Source organism: Panthera leo, chromosome B2 (assembly GCF_018350215.1).
Source record: "Panthera leo isolate Ple1 chromosome B2, P.leo_Ple1_pat1.1, whole genome shotgun sequence".
Lineage (NCBI taxonomy): Eukaryota > Metazoa > Chordata > Mammalia > Carnivora > Felidae > Panthera > Panthera leo.
In genome coordinates this window covers 50,454,337-50,469,503 of record NC_056683.1, presented here as the reverse complement: position 1 = coordinate 50,469,503, position 15,167 = coordinate 50,454,337, and the positions used below count along the sequence as shown (strand labels likewise).

The window sequence follows — 15,167 nt, the reverse complement described above, 5'->3', positions numbered from 1 at the left end:
CATGGACGTAGGATGTGAGAGAAAGAGAGGAGCTAAACAGAATGCCAAGGTGTTTGGCTTGAGAAAACGAATGAATGGAATTGTCATTTATAAAGGAGGGATAGACCATGGATTTGAGGAAAAAATCAAGGGTTCATTTTTTATTATTTTCAGTTTGAGATGCCTTTTAGACACCCAAGAGGAGAAGTCATTAATAGGCAGTTATGTATGTAGGTCTAGAATTCAGGGAAAAATACATTTGGGAGAAAAACATTTGGGAGTCAGCAGAGTATAGATAAAATCCAAAGCCATGAAAGAGGTGATAATAACACCTAGGAAGTAAATGTATATAGAGAGGACTGAGGATGCAGACCCCTTTTGTTGTCCACTCACTCCTGGATAGAGTACTAAAGAGTATTAGAAGAAGGGGAGAAGAAAGCTAGAGAATCCAGAAATAGTTCAAACTGTTCATTGACTCAACAGATATTTATGGACATACACTGTTTGCCAGAGGTTCTACTAGCCATTGGGAAAACAATATGGTAGACCAGGCCTGGACAGTGCCTTCAAGTAGTTCACATCTGTCAAGATGAACATGCAAGGACAAGAATATAGATAAACCCCAGTACAGTGAAGACGAGTAGCAGCAAAGTAACAATGGAAGTCTAGAAATTACTCCTTGTTCTGGGGAGGAAAGGAAACTGCCTTTAGTCTCTATCTGCTTCCCACAAAGACAAGCCAGGCCAATGGGAACCCAAGATAACAGAAAATACAAATTAGAAGATAAGAAAAAAAGATCATAAAGAATAGGGAGAAAGAAACAGTAGGAGCCAACAGAGACTTCATAGCGACATCCTTAACATAAACTAGCTTATACTTGGCCTATATTTTAGTCAACTGTCAAACATCCACAGGCAAACATTACTCAAAAGTCAGATATTATGTTATACAAATATCCCCTAAGCGATATAGTATTTCATCCTTACATGAAACACGTCTCATTCATCAGAATTGCATTCTAATGAAACTTTCAATTGTATTTCTTAATTCAACTACAGATGCTATAGTAACGGAACGTATTTTCCAGGATGTTAAATACTTTCTTTCTCAAGAGCAACATTGAAGTGACTTTCCCAGATGCTTGGAAGTGTGTGGTTGCAGGAGGTTTCAAACTGTTGATGAAAACTAAGAGCAGAAACTCTGCTACCAGAATTTAAAAATTAAGAAAAGCAGGAGGAGGAAGATTAAAAGGAATAAAATAATTCAGTAATCACTTCTTGGGGGGGCTATCATATGGACATTGTAAAGGAAAAGGCAAGAGCTACAGGTTTTCTTGTTTGTTTTTTTATTGCACCCTACGTGGGCTTACTTTGGATATGTTGGTTATAAGGACTGGGATGGCTCCAGCAGTGTCTAGAACCTGGTTGGCCAAGAATCTGATTCTGACTCTAACTAAAACACCTTTCTTGAATGCTGGCATTGAATCCTAGGCATTCTTTTGATTTATTTTGAAAAAAAAAATACTCACAGTTAAGTTGGGGATTCATTTCAGTTCTACTGCTTTCCTTGAAGCTTCATCCATGAATGTGATGGTGCTGCAATCTATAGTAATTCGTACTGTGGTCATGGTAGTTTACACTGTAGGGTGTAAGATGAGGTGTGGTTGTGGGAGGGGGGGTGGAAACTCTCCTTAAATCATATATGTATTCAGAACCCTAAGTCTCTGGCTGGAGGAAGAAAGAGAACATGAGTTCACTAATTTAGGATTAAGAGGAATCAATAGTCCTGGGACATGACTATCGGTGGGGGGGGTGGGGGGGGTGTTGGAATTCTAGAACAGAAAATGGAAGCACCAGGGGGATGATGGTGAGGATGAGAGGGAGTAAGAATTCGCTCATTCACTCACTCAAAACATATTTATTAAGCTCATATTATATACCGGGGACTGTACTAAGATCAGCAGATAAACAATGAGCAAAATTCAACATGTTTCCCCTTCTAATGGAATTTACAACCTAAAGCAGTGATCTTTAAAGTGGGGGTACAGGCATCCCATGGATTGAGCAAGATGGTAGTCAGAAAGCAACATGCATAAAATAGTATCACTTTATATTTACCTTTACCTTAAAATAAGAAAAAAAGTTTAATATTTCATGTATCACTTGACAGTTACATGAGTCCATAATTTAAAAACAAACACAAATATTTTGGTAGTATAGGCTTAAAATACTTTATTGATAAGTGAGCACAATAAAAGCAACTGTAGTGTAAAACTTGAGATTTTTGGAATACTAAGTTAAATTTGAAACTTTTAAAACCTGGAAAGACAGGACTTGGATAGGGTAATAGAGAGCTGAACAAGTTCTGGCCTTGGGCTGATAGCAGAAGTCACGAACAGGGGTGCCTGCGTGGCTCAGTCAGTTGAGCATCAGACTTTGGTTCAGGTCATGATCTCATGGTTGGTGAGTGTGAGCCCCAAGACAGGCTCTGCTCTTTACTGACAGCTCAGAGCCTGCAGCCTACTTTGGATTCTGTGTCTCCCTCTCTCTCTGCCTCTTCCCCATCTAGTGCTCTCTTTTTCAAATAAATAAACATATACTGACAGCTCAGAGCCTGGAGCCTGCTTCAGATTCTGTGTCTCCATCTCTCTCTCTGTCCCTCCCCTGCTCATGCTCTGTCTCTCCTGTCAAAAATAAATAAACATTTAAAAAAATAAATATTTAAAAACAAAAAGAAGAAGAGTGAAGAACAGAGGAAATTCCTTCACCAAACTCTTTGAGGCTTTTCACATGTCCTTTATCAGAAATCTCTTAATCTGTGTATCTTGGTTTCCATTGTAGCATTTACCACTGCACAGTAGTTGTTTCCTGACTGTATCACTTCACAGGCACCAGGGGTCCTTGAAGTTTTTTACTCCTAAAACCTAGGGTCATATCTAACAAACTGAAACCATTCAGTGTTTATGGAGTTGAATGACAATTGACTATCAAAAATCTCAATTATTTGTGTATGTTTAAATTACCTAATTTGTGTACAGTTTGTACACCTGTATTCTTAGTGCAATGGCCCAGTGCCTGGAACAACACAGCTGGCACAGGATAAACATTACATTGTAATTATGTAAAAGAATAAATTTGCCTACATTAACTGGTTGACTATGTTGAGACAATGCGCATGGATTAATAAGAGGGCACAAAGGGAGAGACATAATTTCTGGGGCTTGAGATGGGGAAAGTGTGGGATATTAGGATGATGAAGGCCCAAAGTTATCCAATATCAATGAAAAACAGCAAGGATCTTCTATTCGTGCCTTGACCACAACGCACTGTCTTAAAAGTATTTACATTTGTCTAGCTGAAAAAGGCGTTGCTTACTTCACCTTTCCTCCTTTTAAACACCTTTGGAATAATCTCTGGAGCAGACATAAAGTTGGCAGTGACCTCTAAGAAAAAGTATGAATCCTTAATAAAAATCACATTAAGTCTATCATAAGGGAGTGAAGCTGTAACATCAATTTTGAGTGCTTTTCGCTGTTGCCTTATCTTGTTCAACAGCAGACTTTCGCTCCAGTGGTCTCCCGTATGCACTAACCCTTTCAACTAAAACCGAGAACTGATCCCTTTCCACAATTGTAAAGGAGATGGCTCCGAGAGTGGGCTTCTGCGGTCCAAAACGCGGCAACTCAACCTTGCCCTGCCTGGCTTGGAGAGATTCAGAGTTCAGGGCATCAGGAACTTCACGGCAGCTATTGCGCAGGCTCTGCGTTCCGCGCAGCCTTGTTAGGAAGAAAAGGGATAAAACTGCCAGGACACATGTGAACCCGGGGGCACCAACCCCGGCCTTGGCTCCCCACTGCAACGGGTTCTGGAATTTACAATCACGAAAGTTCTATTGTCTCGCTATTGGCTCCAGGGCCGCATGACATCATAGCGCTTGATTCATCCCTCGGGCCCGGATTGGCTGGCCGCGCCATTGTGACGTCACGGTCAGCCCACGTTCTGATTGTAGATACCCGGCGCCTTCCTCTTCCCATCGCCGCGGTTCCTCGCTACCGGTGCCTCCCTCCCACATCTTCCTTCGCTCCGCTGGTCGCGGGCGCTCTTGGCTGCCGCGCCGCCTCGCAAAGCTACCGCTGCCCTCTCGGACTACGAGGTAAGCCGTCAGCTCCTGGAAACTTCGCCTGGGGCCGCCGCTCGGCCATGACACCGGTGCGAGCGCGCGGCCGGGACGCGACGGCTGCGAACCGCCGTTAGGACCAGACCCAGTGCCGAGTTACAGCCCCCCGCGCGGCCCGCGCTCCGCCCGCGTGGCGGAGAAGCCTGTCGGGCCCCAGCCCAGCTCCCCGGGCACGGACGGCGGGCGCGGGAGCTCCGGGCGGGCGCGAGGCGGCTCGCCGGCCGCCAGGGAGAATCTGGGCGTCTCGGGAGTTCCCACCGCGCCGCAGTCTCACCTGTTCGGCGGAGGAAGCAGCTGGCAGATGGGTTTGCATGCTGACAGACGCCGCGGGGCCGCACGCTGTGCCCTGAGTGCGGGCGGCAGGGATGGGTCTGTAAGCTCGGGTCCGCCCGCCCTGTCGGGACGAACTCGCGGATGGGAGGTCCAGGGAAGCGCGGTCTGGGAGAGCGAGTGCTTTCTTCGGGCAGAACAAAACCTGACTGAGTTCAGAGAGCCTCTGCGGGGTCGCGGGGCGGGTCGGCACCGAGAGCCGGGGCGCGCCCGCCCTCGCCCCACGCGGAGCTCAGGGAGGGCGGTGAGGGGACCCTCCGGCCTTTCCTTTTTTCCTTTCCTCTCCCCGCCTCTGCCTCCAGGAGGAAAGCCCGCTAGCCCGGGGCCACTCGGGTTTTATTAAAACCAGAGAACTGCAGCCCAGCGGTACTCCGGGAGGGATAAGGCCGACGGGGAAGCGGGGGGCGGGGACTCGAGGGCGACCTGGGCGGCCCTTTGGGGAATCCGGGCGCGGGAGCGGCGGACTGGGAGGGAGGCGCGCGGCGCGGGAGCGGCTCCGGGCCGGGGAAGCCTTAGGGTCGCGGCTTGTTGGGGGTTGTAAGGAAAAGTGTCCTTGTACAGTCTCCACGCCAGTAAGACCTGCCCTTCTCTGCCGCGTCTGCCCGCCTGCGTCCGGGTGGGGGAGGTCGTGCCTGGAGCAAGAGTTCTTTTAAACTGTCTCTTGCAACCGTTCCGTGCTCTTGCACTTTGAGGGTGTTGGTTTCCTCTTCTCACAACTGTAGTTAAGCTCATTTCCCGGCTTCTTGATTGCAGATTTGGAGAGCGTATTAGGCCAATTTTGGAGTGGGGGTAGAGGTCCTGTATGAAAGAATTCAGTGCTTGACTTATTAGCTGGGCTGGGAAACCAGGAGGTTCGGGTGAGGAGGTAATTGCGGCGAGCGAGCAGCCTTAATTCTTTAAGAACCGACCCTTGGCAGGAAGTGCTTTTTAGAGGTGTACGGAGGAGCTAATTTGCTTGTTAGGTTTTGTAACGTGTTCTCCTAACCACTTAGGTAGATAACCTGTTGGTTTGCACTTGTTTTGCTTGCATGTCTCAGCCAACAACATTTGGTGCAGAATCTGCAGATACCGACGTAGCGAGTTTTGCATTCGATGGCTGTGGACAAACACTTGAACTTTACATCTTCGGTTAGGACACAAGTGAATCACTTTTTTAGTCAGCTCAGATGCTGCCTGGGATTCTCCCAGAAAGCCCCGCACTTGAAAGAGAAATGTAACTCATGTCCCTTTTAGGTTCTTACCCCCAAAGTTGTAACTTCTCATTGCCAGGAGCTTTTCCTGTATTGTTTTCTCTTTTTGCATTTTCTTTTCCATTTCTAACTGAAGACAAAAAGGAAAATGTTATTGATGGCTACAGATGGCTAATTTTACAGAATATAGAATTTTGCTGAAAAGTGAAAGTGGAAAGCGTATTAAAATTCGTCAGATTTTTCAAGAAAAGTACCTCATAACTTCAAACGCTGACCTCATCCCCTTGACTCAGTTTCCTTGTGTATACGTGGGTGTTTTCTGATGCACAACTTTTAAAAAATTTTTTTAACGTTTATTCATTTTTTGATAGAGACAGAGCATGAGTGGGGGAGGGGTGGAGAGAGAGGGAGACACAGAATCTGAAGCAGGCTCCAGGCTCTGAACTGACAGCACAGAGCCAGACATGGGGCTCAAACTCACCGACAGTGAGATCATGACCTGAGCTGAAGTCCGAAGCCCAACCGACTGAGCCACCCAGGCGCCCCTCTGATGCAGAATTTTTATGGATTTCAGGAGATGGATACAAATGAAAGCCCGTCTTGGGGTCCACCAAATAGTGGTTTAATAAATGCTTCCTTATTCTTGGGGAAGAGGAACTGAGATTTATAGGATGTGGCCAAGAATAAAGCTCAAGAATTTTAAATAACTGGGAAAATATTCAAAACCTTAGGTTTTTTACACTTATTCCTGTATGCCTATGGAGTCACTTTTGAAAATGAGGTAAGTTATTCCCTTGGATCAGCAGAGCCTCTTTTTTTTTTTTTTTTTTTTTTTTTATTCCCTGGTTAGAGACCTTAATTTTGGGGATTTGCAAGGATCTTTTTTTCACTACCTTTTTCTTTTACTCTCAGCATAATTATTGATTGTCCTCTTGCTTCTAGAGGTGAGTCTCAGTCCTTGGGCGTCTTATTTCCAACATGAATTATACAAATCAAGGCAAAACTGTTAACTTCGTTTCAGATAACTTTGGTGCTCAAGTAGATAATAGAGTGTGAGCAACAGTTTTACTTTTTTATTTGTCCACATTCTTCCTCTCCCCTAAGAAATGTTGTTTTTTAATTCCTCATCTGAGCTACTAACTCTTCTGTTACTGATGGGATTATCTTTCCATTAGTTATCCATAAATGTGTCCTTTGTGTGTGTGCGTTCAGTTTCAGGTATTGCTGATGTGAGCGCCTTTCAATTAATAGTTGTTTGCCATAAATAATTCTTAATAACATCCTTATCCCCTGCCTCCTTTTTTTAATGAATTGAGACCCGGGGTCCCTGGGTTGCTCAGTCAGTTAAGTGCCCTACTTTTGATCTCAGCTCAGGTCATGGGTTCAAGCTCCGCATTGGACTCCGCGCAGGGTATGAAGCCTACTTTAAAAAAACAACAAAAAAAATTGAGACCTGAGTCCTAGAGATGGCAAGTGACTTTTCCAAATTCACAAAGCTCTGTCTCCAGTATCGTACTGCTCCTTCTTCTATCCTTGTACTGCCAGGATTTGTTCAGTCAGCTGTGTGCCATTTGTGAAGTCCTGTTACTCTGTAACTTAAAAACCTAAGGTAGTCAACACAAGATTAACAGTTTGTCATCTTTCCGATCTACCTGAAATCTGTTCCCATCCTTTTTTTCCTTACTTAATGCACTTTTTACAAATCCATTGGCTTGTCAGTTAATTGAATGTGTAGTTTGTGTGTGTGTGTGTGTGTGTGTGTGTGTGTGTGTGTGTGTGTGTGTGTTGGGAGAGGTTTATATATGAAGTTTAATGACATCGTTCTGACTCCAAAGGTCTTCCTGCATTAGTTTACACTTTAATCCTTTCATACCCATACTAAACCTATACCTTGGACTGAAAAGGGTTCAGAAGCAGATTTCTGGGAGACTTGTGTAACTTTGTCTGGGTAAGCTTTCTGTGGCAGAGCTATCCACATGAGACATACCAGTGCCTACCACTGCAAGATTGGTTAGGATGCTTTCAGTACAGGAAACTGGAAACCCAACTCGGATGGGCTTAAATGACCACCTGAAAGGTCATGAGGGCAAAACTTTCTATCAGTTTCTCTGTGGTCCTTTTAGGTGTCACGTCCACAGGCTGATTTTGCAAGATGACTGCCAGCAACAGTCTGGACCCCCGTTAACATATTCTCATATGGGAACTTCACTTCCCACCACCTTCCAAAGAGGGCCCTTGGTGTTGAGGTGATTAACTTCGGCCTGGTCACTTGAACTAGTAACTAGAACAATGGAAATCTGATAACCTGGGGGCCCCATCTCAGAACTGAAGAAGTCGGTTTAAATCCCACCTCACCTGTTTGGCCGCTGCCATACCTTCACTAAGGGCCAGTGTGGACATGGCGGAAGTCAGCCACTATGGGGACTGTAAAGGCCTCCAAAGATGCCAGTTCTAAAGAGATGAATAGATTAAAGTAAGTAGAACTGAATCAACATTTGAATGTAGCCTTACATTTCATAGAGGAATCTTACTGATTTGGAGAGAGAAAACAGGCATTCTAGGAGAGGAGGAGTTTGGAGAACAATGTGGAATCATTGGGCAAGAAGCAAGTAGCCCAGCTGGCTGAAGTTGACAGTGCAGAAGTGGAAAAAAAAGTTAGAAAGGCAAATTGTTGATGATAATAATAATGGCTATCTTTTATTGAGCTCTTATGTGTCAAACCCTGCAGTGGACACTTTATATGGATTTATCACAATTACTACTTTTTATTTTATTAAAAAGAATTTTTTTAATGTTTATTCATTTTTTTTTTTATTTAAACAACTTTTTTTAATGTTTATTTTTGAGAGTGAGAGACAGAGACAGAGCGTGAGCAGGGGAGGGGCAGAGAGAGGGAGACACAGAATTCAAAGCAGGCTCCAGGCTCCAGGCTCCAAGCTGTCAGCACAGAGCCCAATGCAGGGCTCCAACCCACGAACCATGAGATCATGACCTGAGCCAAAGTTGTACGTTTAACTGACTGAGCCACCCAGGCACCCCTGTCTCAATTACTATTAATTGGTACTGTGAGCATTCCCCATTTACGGGTGAAGAAATGGAGGCTCAGAGAAGTTTAGATACTTGGCCAATTTCACAAAACATTCCAGCCCATATCATCTTGATCCCCTAGCCTGCCCTCTCTCCTGAGGTAACAGTAACACTGAAGCTTTTGAACTGAGTGTTATGAATGCTGTACTCCAGGAATATGACTCTTATCAGAATGTGTAAGATGGATTGGCCTGGACAGAGGCTAAGAATGTAGAGAGGGGTTGGGAAGCTGTTAGAGGTAGCCTAGGAGAACAATAAAGCCCCACCGGGAACTACAGCCATGAGCACAGACTGGAGAGCACTGATCAATTGTACAAGATTATTTCTAGGTTAAGATCTATGAGACCTGGAGACCAGTTGGATTTGAGGGCCAACAAGACAAAGAAGTCTTGTAAGACTGGGTGGTAGAAGAAACATGGTGTTACAAAGAGAGAAGGAGGAAGCTTTGCAATCAGGTGTAATATCCTAACGGCCCAGACACATATCTGGACAGGTTGCTTCTTCCCCCAGTCTTTGCAACCACTTTTTTTTGTTGCCCGTCTACAAGTATGTGTTTCCATGTTTCATCCGTTTTCAGACAGTTTTTCGTATTTTAACATATCTTGGTAGAGATGCAGCTTATAATCAGTGGCATCGTAAAATCACTGCAGGTACTTCACATTTTATCCGACTGCCTCCCAACTTTTAATCAAGTGTCATTGGTGAGAGAAGGAAAATCCTGTATTGGTAAATCTTGTGCAGCTGATTGCTTGGCAGAGCCAGGAAGAAGAACCATGACTTCTGGGCTCCATCCATCAGCTGAGTTTCCTCAGTTCATATGACAGATATTAAAATCAGTGTTGCCTCATGATACAGGATTATAGTAAAACTTATGCATGTTTCTTTATTACAACTGAAATAATTTGAGAAGATGGGAAGGCATAGTTTAAGTAGGGTGCCTCATCCTTGTATAGAACCTGGCTGCCATGATTCCTTGTCCTAATTTGCCACCAACCGTGAGCAGATCAACTCTGGGTATTGGTTTCTTTCTTTAAAAGATTAAACTGAGGTGCTTTCCAAGTCCCTTTCAGAACTAAAATTTTTTATTTTCACTTTTGCCAAGAACAAACCCTTTGTTTCTGTTTGACTAGGGATAGAGAGGGAAAGTTGAAATCATTTAGGTCTTAGGCAACATCAGAATCAGTGATGGAAGTTAGTTGTTAACCATAACTACTGGACATGTTCTGGCCTAGCAAAGTGAATTATATTTAGGAAGATAACCTGACCTAATTTTGAGTTTGTGTAATAGAACCCCTCCTTCCCCTGACACACATCCCTGACCCCTATTTGAACTCATAAATGTTATCATTTCCAAACTGTTTGGTTCCCACTGGGTTCCTGCTGGCATATTTTCTCAATGGGAACTTTTTTTTTTGGTCTCATGTGTATTTCCTTTTAGAATTGTATGGTCCCTGGATATAAATTATTTGTACTTGCTGAATGTTCAGAAAGACTGAATTCCCACCCTTCCTTCTCCCCAGCCCTTGCCAGTTGTATTTGAAGTAAAGTGGTATGTAACCTTTCTTAAATTAGACTTTTGTACCTTTTGTTTGATGTCTTTGCTGACAGGGATTTAGGAAATATTTTCTTTTTTAAAAAATATTTTTAGTCCTGGTACAGTCATGTTTTCTCTAGTTAGGAAAATAACCATTTTCTTGAAACGCCTATGATTTCTTTTTTTTTTTTTTTTAATATATGAAATTTACTCTCAACTTGGTTTCCATACAACACCCAGTGCTCATCCCAAAAGGTGCCCTCCTCAATACCCATCACCCACCCTGCCCTCCCTCCCACCCTGCCCTCCCTCCCACCCCCCATCAACCCTCAGTTTGTTCTCAGTTTTTAACAGTCTCTTATGCTTTGGCTCTCTCCCACTCTAACCTCTTTTTTTTTTTTTTTTTCTTCCCCTCCCCCATGGGTTTCTGTTATGTTTCTCAGGATCCACATAAGAGTGAAACCATATGGTATCTGTCTTTCTCTGTATGGCTTATTTCACTTAGCATCACACTCTCCAGTTCCATCCATGTTGCTACAAAAGGCCATATTTCATTTTTTCTCATTGCCACGTAGTATTCCATTGTGTATATAAACCACAATTTCTTTATCCATTCATCAGTTGATGGACATTTAGGCTCTTTCCATAATTTGGCTATTGTTGAGAGTGCCGCTATAAACATTGGGGTACAGGTGCCCCTATGCATCAGTACTCCTGTATCCCTTGGATAAATTCCTAGCAGTGCTATTGCTGGGTCATAGGGTAGGTCTATTTTTAATTTTCTGAGGAACCTCCACACTGCTTTCCAGAGCGGCTGCACCAATTTGCATTCCCACCAACAGTGCAAGAGGGTTCCTGTTTCTCCACATCCTCTCCAGCATCTATAGTCTCCTGATTTCTTCATTTTGGCCACTCTGACTGGCGTGAGGTGATATCTGAGTGTGGTTTTGATTTGTATTTCCCTGATAAGGAGCGACGTTGAACATCTTTTCATGTGCCTGTTGGCCATCCGGATGTCTTCTTTAGAGAAGTGTCTATTCATGTTTTCTGCCCATTTCTTCACTGGGTTATTTGTTTTTCGGGTGTGGAGTTTGATGAGCTCTTTATAGATTTTGGATACTAGCCCTTTGTCCGATGTGTCATTTGCAAATATCTTTTCCCATTCCGTTGGTTGCCTTTTAGTTTTGTTGGTTGTTTCCTTTGCTGTGCAGAAGCTTTTTATCTTCATAAGGTCCCAGTACTTCACTTTTGCTTTTAATTCCCTTGCCTTTGGGGATGTGCCAAGTAAGAGATTGCTGCGGCTGAGGTCAGAGAGGTCTTTTCCTGCTTTCTCCTCTAAGGTTTTGATGGTTTTCTGTCTCACATTCAGGTCCTTTATCCATTTTGAGTTTATTTTTGTGAATGGTGTGAGAAAGTGGTCTAGTTTCAACCTTCTGCATGTTGCTGTCCAGTTCTCCCAGCACCATTTGTTAAAGAGACTGTCTTTTTTCCATTGGATGTTCTTTCCTGCTTTGTCAAAGATGAGTTGGCCATACGTTTGTGGGTCTAGTTCTGGGGTTTCTATTCTATTCCATTGGTCTATGTGTCTGTTTTTATGCCAATACCATGCTGACTTGATGATGACAGCTTTGTAGTAGAGGCTAAAGTCTGGGATTGTGATGCCTCCTGCTTTGGTCTTCTTCTTCAAAATTACTTTGGCTATTCGGGGCCTTTTGTGGTTCCATATGAATTTTAGGATTGCTTGTTCTAGTTTCGAGAAGAATGCTGGTGCAATTTTGATTGGGATTGCATTGAATGTGTAGATAGCTTTGGGTAGTATTGACATTTTGACAATATTTATTCTTCCAATCCATGAGCAGGGAATGTCTTTCCATTTCTTTATATCTTCTTCAATTACCTGCATAAGCTTTCTATAGTTTTCAGCATACAGATCTTTTACATCTTTGGTTAGATTTATTCCTAGGTATTTTATGCTTCTTGGTGCAATTGTGAATGGGATCAGTTTCTTCATTTGTCTTTCTGTTGCTTCACTGTTAGTGTATAAGAATGCAACTGATTTCTGCACATTGATTTTGTATCCTGCAACTTTGCTGAATTCATGTATCAGTTCTAGCAGACTTTTGGTGGAGTCTATCGGATTTTCCATGTATAATATCATGTCATCTGCAAAAAGCGAAAGCTTGACTTCATCTTTGCCAATTTTGATGCCTTTGATTTCCTTTTGTTGTCTGATTGCTGATGCTAGAACTTCCAGCACTATATTAAACAGCAGCGGTGACAGTGGGCATCCCTGTCGTGTTCCTGATCTCAGGGAAAAAGCTCTCAGTTTTTCCCCGTTGAGGATGATGTTAGCTGTGGGCTTTTCATAAATGGCCTTTATGATCTTTAAGTATGTTCCTTCTATCCCGACTTTCTCAAGGGTTTTTATTAAGAAAGGGTGCTGGATTTTGTCAAAGGCCTTTTCTGCATCGATTGACAGGATCATATGGTTCTTCTCTTTTTTTTTGTTAATGTGATGTATCACGTTGATCGATTTGCGAATGTTGAACCAGCCCTGCATCCCAGGAATGAATCCCACTTGATCATGGTGAATAATTCTTTTTATATGCTGTTGAATTCGATTTGCTAGTATCTTATTAAGAATTTTTGCATCCATATTCATCAGGGATATTGGCCTGTAGTTCTCTTTTTTTACTGGGTCTCTGTCTGGTTTAGGAATCAAAGTAATACTGGCTTCATAGAATGAGTCTGGAAGTTTTCCTTCCCTTTCTATTTCTTGGAATAGCTTGAGAAGGATAGGTATTATCTCTGCTTTAAATGTCTGGTAGAACTCCCCTGGGAAGCCATCTGGTCCTGGACTCTTATTTGTTGGGAGATTTTTGATAACCGATTCAATTTCTTCGCTGGTTATGGGTCTGTTCAAGCTTTCTGTTTCCTCCTGATTGAGTTTTGGAAGAGTGTGGGTGTTTAGAAATTTGTCCATTTCTTCCAGGTTGTCCAATTTGCTGGCATATAATTTTTCATAGTATTCCCTGATAATTGTTTGTATCTCTGAGGGATTGGTTGTAATCATTCCATTTTCATTCATGATTTTATCTATTTGGGTCATCTCCCTTTTCTTTTTGAGAAGCCTGGGTAGAGGTTTGTCAATTTTGTTTATTTTTTCAAAAAACCAACTCTTGGTTTCGTTGATCTGCTCTACAGTTTTTTTAGATTCTATATTGTTTATTTCTGCTCTGATCTTTATTATTTCTCTTCTTCTGCTGGGTTTAGGCTGCCTTTGCTGTTCTGCTTCTATTTCCTTTAGGTGTGCTGTTAGATTTTGTATTTGGGATTTTTCTTGTTTCTTGAGATAGGCCTGGATTGCAATGTATTTTCCTCTCAGGACTGCCTTCGCTGCATCCCAAAGCGTTTGGATTGTTGTATTTTCATTTTCGTTTGTTTCCATATATGTTTTAATTTCTTCTCTAATTGCCTGGTTGACCCACTCATTCGTTAGTAGGGTGTTCTTTAACCTCCATGCTTTTGGAGGTTTTCCAGACTTTTTCCTGTGGTTGATTTCAAGCTTCATAGCATTGTGGTCTGAAAGTATGCATGGTATAATTTCAATTCTTGTAAACTTATGAAGGGCTGTTTTGTGACCCAGTATATGATCTATCTTGGAGAATGTTCCATGTGCACTCGAGAAGAAAGTATATTCTGTTGCTTTGGGATGCAGAGTTCTAAATATATCTGTCAAGTCCATCTGATCCAATGTATCATTCAGGGCCCTTGTTTCTTTATTGACTGTGTGTCTAGATGATCTATCCATTTCTGTAAGTGGGGTGTTAAAGTCCCCTGCAATGACCACATTCTTATCAATAAGGTTGCTTATGTTTATGAGTAATTGTTTTATATATCTGGGGGCTCGGGTATTTGGCGCATAGACATTTATAATAGTTAGCTCTTCCTGGTGGATAGACCCTGTGATTATTATATAATGCCCTTCTTCATCTCTTGTTACAGCCTTTAATTTAAAGTCTAGTTTGTCTGATATAAGTATGGCTACTCCAGCTTTCTTTTGGCTTCCAGGAGCATGATAAATAGTTCTCCATCCCCTCACTCTCAATCTAAAGGTGTCCTCAGATCTAAAATGAGTCTCTTGTAGACAGCAAATAGATGGGTCTTGTTTTTTTATCCATTCTGATACCCTGTGTCTTTTAGTTGGCGCATTTAATCCATTTACATTCAGTGTTATTATAGAAAGATAAGGGTTTAGAGTCATTGTGATGTCTGTATGTTTTATGCTTGTAGTGATGTCTCTGGTACTTTGTCTCACAGGATCCCCCTTAGGATCTCTTGTAGGGCTGGTTTCGTGGTGACAAATTCCTTCAGTTTTTGTTTGTTTGGGAAGACCTTTATCTCTCCTTCTATTCTAAATGACAGACTTGCTGGATAAAGGATTCTCGGCTGCATATTTTTTCTGTTTAGCACACTGTAGATATCGTGCCAAGCCTTTCTGGCCTGCCAAGTTTCAAAGGAGAGATCAGTCACGAGTCTTATAGGTCTCCCTTTATATGTGAGGGCACGTTTATCCCTTGCTGCTTTCAGAATTTTCTCTTTATCCTTGTATTTTGCCAGTTTCACTATGATATGTCGTGCAGAAGATCGATTCAAGTTACGTCTGAAGGGAGTTCTCTGTGCCTCTTGGATTTCAATGCCTTTTTCCTTCCCCAGTTCAGGGAAGTTCTCAGCTATAATTTGTTCAAGTACCCCTTCAGCACCTTTCCCTCTCTCTTCCTCCTCTGGGATACCAATTATGCGTATATTATTTTTTTTTTAGTGTATCACTTAGTTCTCTAATTTTCCCCTCATACTCCTGGATTTTTTTA

General features: G+C 42.6%; 1 protein-coding gene across 2 annotated transcripts in view; it reads left to right on the top strand.

Annotated features, from left to right (window-relative positions):
- Window positions 1-3,985: 3,985 nt before the first annotated feature.
- ELOVL5 (ELOVL fatty acid elongase 5) overlaps window positions 3,986-15,167 on the top strand; it is an 80,365-nt gene continuing 69,183 nt past the window's right edge. The window contains exon 1 of one of the 2 annotated variants that reach the window (XM_042939058.1): window positions 3,986-4,131. The gene's annotated coding sequence lies outside the window, so the exon portion shown is untranslated. The remainder of the gene's footprint in view (window positions 4,132-15,167) is intronic. The other variant, XM_042939056.1, reaches the window with a different exon arrangement.